Here is a 6,981-nt window from a genome sequence, read left to right on the forward strand (position 1 = left end):
GCCACTGAAGAATGCCATATTCCTCTCTGTGTGTATTTTTTTAATATGTAAGAAAAACTCTCATGTGTTTGTGTGTATCTGAAGTTAAACAACACAGAAGCAATACATGAATGCATTCTTGAGTGTGTGTGTGTGTGTGTGTGTCAAATTAAACAACATAGAAGTAGAAGAAAAAGTCAAAATTCCCCTTCACCAATCTCCTTCCCAGCCTCTGCCCTTCCCTATCAAAAGAAAACATAAACCCACAGTTAGTATGATCTGAAACAGACCTTTATTTATGTGCCTATGTCCCTGTGAACCTGTATTACATGGTATCACTTTGCATGTGTGTTACTTCAACTTGAGATTTCTCTTATATCTAAAAGATGTCTCCATGCAAGTATCTCTCTCATTCTTTTAGGTGAAAAAAATATACGGTACCATGTTTATTTAAATCTACTCCCCTATCTATGGACATTTCAGATGTTTTAAATTTTTCTCTCATATAACATTGCAAAACACATTCTTCCACATGGCCCTTGGGGCATGGGTACAAGTGTTTCTCTAAGACCAACATTTCAAAGTTAATACCTGGCTTTAGATGATTTGCATGTTGAAAATTTTAATAGCTTCTGCCACGTGGCTATGCTAAGGGTAGGGTCAGTTTACACATCACCATGAATTTCCACCATCCCATGGAATATTTTAAACCTTTCTAAATTTTTATCTGTCTGATACTAGAAAAATACGTCTTTGTTAACTTTTAGTTCAGTGGTTAGCAGTCAAGAAATCTATTCCTACTACACATCATCTATTCTTACTCTGTACCTACTTTTCCACTAGTTACTTGACATTTAATTATTATTTTCTACAAATTCTATTCTGTACCTATCAATCCTTTATCTGTTATTATGTATGTTACAAATATTCTCTCAGGCCATTTGTCTTGTAATTCTGTTTATGTTGCCTTCCGTTTTGTACAAAAGTTTTCATTTTTATATAGTCAAATATAACAAATGTTTTCTTTGTGGCTTCCTTTGCTGCTTCCAAGATTAATAAAACATTCATCTATATTTTCTTCAGATATTTCGCAGTTCTCTTTTCAGTTTAGCTCTTTGTTCCATCTGGAATGAATTTCTATACATGGAAAAAAAGGAGGCAATGTTTTTTCTAAATTTTCAATAAACCCAATCTTCTTTATTGAATAACCTATCTTATCCTCCTCTTACAGACAATGCCACATTTATTATATGCTACATTACCATGTGTGTGTATGGGAGTGACATCTCCCTCTGATTTATCCAAAATCTCTCTTTTCTTAAGTTTGTTCAATTCTTTCACTAGCGCCAGGAGTTGATTTTTGAGGAAGATCTATTTCTCACATACACAGAAAAGTCTTTTCGCTTCTGTGATGGAAGGCAGAATATACATGCTTGAGGCTATTAACAAGGGGTCTCCTCCACTCCAGTTTTTCACTGCTTGCAAATAAAATTTGTATTTCAGCAAAATACAAAATTCTGACATGCCAGGAAAATGCAAGCTTCAGATGCAGCTATTCTGTCCCAAACCACTGTTACACTCCACCCAAACACATGTCAGATGATATGCAACTGCTACTGACCCGAAGTGGGTCCTAGCCTGGCCTTCTTCTTAGGTCTTGGGCTGTGATGCTGATCTAGAACTACCTCTGAAAGACCGGAGGTCTTTCCAAAGGTCTCATCCATGGCAGTGCAGTCCGGCTTCTGCCTGTAAAAACTGACCCTACACATACTGTCAGTATATTTCTGAAATCATTTCTTTCTAGCTTGCTTCTGAAGGATATTTTGGACATGTTGAATGCCAATTTCAACTTCCTGCTGCTGCCAAGCAAAGTAAAAAGACAGACATTCTTGCACAGAGAGATGATGTCTTATTATCTCAAACAAGATGTGACCTGAAAGTAGATTTGCCGTGCTAGCCAATTATTTTCGGAAAGAAAGCCCACAAGTCAACTGTCCTAAAACTAAATACATTTTCTCTGATAGGCATTTTGCATTTTAACTGATTTATACATAATGACCCAGTACAAGTTACTTCATTCAGTTACCTTGGCACTAGCATAGAGTTTGTCTTGGATGGGGTCCTGACAGTAGCATTGCTCAAAGCCAGGCATTCTTGGGTGCCTTGCCAAGATTTTATTTGGCCATGGCAAGGGTCTGGTTATACCAATCTTAAAAAATTTTTGCCATGAGCATTACTTCTGCCACGGTGAATGAGACTGAGTTTGGGTGTCTGGTTTACACACTCATTTACACACTGGAATGAACTCAAGGCAACTTCCAAAGATAGTCCTGGCCTTGTTGCTGGACAGTGATGCCGGGTTCACCCTAACTTGATAGTCAGTTCAGATGTGTGAGTAGGTTCTAAGGATAACAAAGAACACTGCCTTCAATCCATCTAGGGAGTTCAGTTTGAACGTCCTCCTACTAAATATTTATGTAAGAGCCCCGTTGAGAAATAACACTATTCAGAGAAGATTGCTTGAAGGATAAGCAGTTCCTCCACTCTTCCAGATTTTCTAACACCAAACCCAGGATCCTGCCAGAGCAGCTAAAACACAGATACCTGGAGTGCATCACACTGGCCCCAGCAGAATTGCTTTTGCTAAACTGTTTTTGGTGTGAGGCCATCAGCACTTTTTAAAATGTCGTTACAAGAAACAGCCCCATGAAGAACATCATTCTGTTTGGGTTAACTGGCTTGTTGGAGAGATCGCTCCCTGCATCACACAGTTTCCTTTTATTCAGCACCTCCAGAGGGAATTCTTCCAAATTTAGTACTAAAAATAATATTCCTTCTCCTGGGCAATTGGTTTTCTCTCTGGGTTGTGGTTTTCTAGAAGGTTCTCTGAGGATCACTAGGGCAAAATGCAATTCATTGATGTTCTGTGGAAGAGTCGTTTCATAGTAATACATATATATACACATATATAATATATATGTTAAAGTATATATGTATATATTAAAACATCTAGGACAACACAAGGTGTTATTTCCACAAAGACTCCTTGGAGTCACTGGTGTGCATTATGTAATGTTATCGCGTATAACATTTTCTAGGGTTCAGGAGTATTCATCACAGATCAGTTTTTGTGCTGGGAACTAACCATAGAAGCTGATGTACAGAGCTAGAGCTGTAAGCTAAAATGGCCCTGTCTTCCCCACTGTGTGGGGAAGACTTGTACTGAGCACCCGCCTTTCAGCCTGATAGGGTGGCCTCGGAGATGCTGACCGTGACAGGACGCCCATTAAGTCTTCTCCCGCTCCCTGCCTCACTCCACCCACATCTGGCTCATCTGTCCAGGACCACATCTGGTCCTCACCACTCTGCTCCTGACCTTCGAGGCTGCTGTTGGCACAGCCTAGCTCTGCTCCCGGCTCACAGAATGTTGCTCCCTACCCACTTGCTATTCTCACTAATCAGGCTCTCCATTTCTCTCCTTTCTTTCTTGCTACCTAGTTATTCCTGGCAAATTTCTCAAGGCTTTGGGGAGAAAATGTTGGCATTTTATATACATTACTGAGTGGTCAAGAATCTGCCTTCTTTCTATGCAAAGAAACTGATCCGAAGATGAAAGAGGGACAGAGAGAGAGAGAATCTTTGGTGCTGTTTGTTCTCTTCCCCATCACCACCCCCACCCTCTTCTAGATCTAAAGTCAAGGTGCACACCTTCAAATTCTGGAAAACTATGCTCTAATTATGGCAGACTATCATATAGTGATTCCCTTTTCCTTGGAATAGAGGCCTCCATTTTTAGCAGGCAACTGGCCACCCAGAATAACTACTGCCTTTCCCAGACTCCTTTGCAAACAGAAGCACACATGTGACTAAGTTCCAGCTAATGAAACACAAACGGAATTGGCCTTTGCAACCTCCTCATCCTAGAGGTTTGCTCTTCTTAATTTAGCCCTTCTTTCTGCTGATCGGATGTGGATGCGATGTTTGGAGATCCTGTAGTCATTTCAAACCATGAGGTGGCACACCAAGGATGACACAGCAGCAAAGTCCAAGGAGCATAGGTCCTTGGTGGTTGTGGACCCCAGGACCACAGCTATGGGCTTCCTAACTCTGAGCCCGTCCACTTAAAACTTTGTTTAAGCCTCTGATATTTGAGGCCTTTGATAACCCACACAGCTGTTCTTTGTGTCAGTGAAAATACTGGTAACTGGGATTTTCCTGGCACTGGAAAGAGCATGGAATTTGGGAACTCAAGTTAAAGTATCTTCAAGAGAAGGACATATTCAGTTGTCAAAATAAAGAAGGAATACTAAACAGAAGATAGAGGTAGAGCCATCAAAAACACAGGCTATAGCTGGGGATTTAGCTCAGCGGCAAAGCGCCTGCCTGGCAAGCGCAAGGTCGTGAGTTCAGTTCCCGGTACCGGAGAAAAACCAAAAAAAAACAAAAAAAACAAAACATGGGCTACCCATCTGCGGTAGGCTTGGGGATTCTGCTACTTCAGCACAGTCCTCTGGTCAGCAACCTGGCATCTCCCGGCAGCTTGCTAGAAATGCAGAATCTCAGACCCCATCCCGACTCTTCATCTCAACTCCAGGTGAGTCATATGTGTGTTGAAATACAAAAACCATTGCTTGGAGGGGCTTTTAGAGCTCATAAAGATAAAAGTCAAGGCCAGTCTTTGTTTATCACACAGAACTGGAACTAGGCAGAAATCATTTTTGGAAGGATGATCCCATCAGAAAAAAACCCCTTTCCATACCCAAGGTGATAGTACAGAAGTGTCAAACAAAGAAGCAGGGGTAATGAAAGAAAGTGGAGCATTTAATTTGCAAGCTTTGGTAGAAAACTCAAACTCTCAGACTTGGGAATAAAAATCTTCAGCAAAGAAACACTGGTCTAGAAAAGAGAATCGTCTAATGCAGAGAATTCTCTGGAGAATTCCCAGAACTCTGCATGAGATGATTCCCTACTGGGACGATATGAAAGTCACCAGACACATGAAGAGATGACCAGCAATTTCAGGAATTCCCAGAAAAGGGAATCCATTCCCACGGAACCACCAGTAATTGAGAATTCTAACAAACAACTTAAGCAATATGTCTAAAATGCTCTAACACAAGAAGAGAACCCCTTGCGTAGCAATCACAGAACATTATGGAAGAGTTGGTTTGCAAAAGAACTAAAATGAAGTTCTAAAAATGAAAGACGTAAACATCCAAAAAAATGTCTAAGCTTTCAAGAAGCTGGTGAAATAGTCCATGGACATGATAGTAAAGAAAACTGTTGATTCTAAAAATATGTCTGAGAAAATCACCCCAAACACAACACATAGATTAAAGGGACAGCTTTAAAACATGAAAAAGAAATTGAGAAATATAGAGGGTACATTTGAATGGTCCTGAATCTATCAATAGATGATGCAGAAAGGGAGAGAAGGCAGAATAAGATTAGGGGGTAGTATTTGAAGAAGTGATGCTAAGTTTCCCAGGCTTGAGAAAAGCATGTAAGCCGTGGCTGACAAAGCACAGAGAATAAGCAAAAACAAATACACATGGAGACATATGATTGTGAATGCACAGAATATCAAGGAAAATTAAAATACTTCCAAAGGTACTAGAAAGCAGAGCTTATCTTCAAAGAAATGCCTATCAGATTGGTGTCAGGGTTCTTATTGGCAACAATAGCTACCTAGAGATGAGAGAATAATATCTTAAAAGTGCCAGGATGAGAAGTCAGTCAACAATTTTCAATTCAGCTGGCCCCAATTGAGACTTCAGACAAAGGAAAGATATTTTCAGCAAAAGATTAAGAGTTAACTAAACACAGATCTTCACCAAAATAACTACTAAAGGACTCCTTCAGAAAAACAGAAAGAAGCAATTGGGTTCTAAAACTGTGTATAAATACTTTAGATTTATTTTGGTAAATCTAAAGAGGTATGGATTCTAAAAATAATAAGAATGATAAATGAAGGTGAGGAAAATCATGGTGAAACTAAATACTAGATCATGCTAACGTGAAAACTTACAGCAAAGTTAAAGCATTTAAATTCTACAACCCTAAGGGTGTGGTTACGCCTTCAGGAGTAGAACATGTTTAGGAGAATGAGTGCTAAACATGTTAGAAGTGTTGGATGGGCACAGAGCGCTTCTGTGAGAATCACTACAATGGCTACAGGGAGAGCCACAGATCCAGCTCAAGCTCCAGCTGACGGGTGACAGGGGCACCAAGAAGACCACATTCAGGAAGCATCACCTGACTGGTGAATTCAAGAAGTATAAAGCTCTCCTGAGCACAGAGGTACATCCTTTCCTGCTCCACACCAATAGAGGCTCCATCAAATTCAACACGTGGGACATGCCAGCCAGCAGAAATTCAGCTAGGATGTCCACGCTCACTGTGCTGTTATGATGTTTGACCTAACATCAAGATTTCCCTACAGAAACATGCCTAACCAGCATACGGATCCGGTACAAGTATGTGAGAGCATCCTCATTGTGTTGTGTGGCTACAGAGTGGACCTTAAAGGAAAGTGAAGGCAAAATCTATTGTGTTTCACTGAAAGAAGAATCTTCAGTACTATGATATTTCAAAAGTAACTACAAAGGATTGGATTGGGGATTTAGCTCAGTGGCACAGCACTTGGCTGGCAAGTGCAAGGTCTCAAGTTCAATTCCCAGTGCTGGAAAAAAACCAAACAAAGGAAGAAAAACAAAAGTAACTACAGCTTCAAGAAGGCCTCCCTCTGGCTCACCAAAAAGCTCACTGGAAACATTAACTTGGGGCATGGTCTGCCTTCTCCCTCTTGTCCTACCAGAGGTTGTCATGGACCTAACAGGCAGCATAGTATAATCTAGAGGTAGCTCAGACAATGGCTGTCCCGGATAAGGATGATGACCTGCAAGGAAGTGAAGCTGGAGCCCAGCATCAGAAGTCTAGTTACCAGAGGGTGGGCCCCCAGTGCACGGGGAGCCTGGGGCAGGGAGCGCCGGTCTTTGGACC

The 6,981-nt window shown here is 40.9% G+C and overlaps 1 pseudogene; it reads left to right on the forward strand.

The window, feature by feature from the left end:
- The first annotated feature begins 5,946 nt into the window (after positions 1–5,946).
- LOC102014834 overlaps positions 5,947–6,981 on the forward strand; it is a 10,927-nt pseudogene continuing 9,892 nt past the window's right edge.

Source organism: Chinchilla lanigera, unplaced genomic scaffold (assembly GCF_000276665.1).
Source record: "Chinchilla lanigera isolate Chin_1 unplaced genomic scaffold, ChiLan1.0 scaffold00040, whole genome shotgun sequence".
NCBI lineage: Eukaryota > Metazoa > Chordata > Mammalia > Rodentia > Chinchillidae > Chinchilla > Chinchilla lanigera.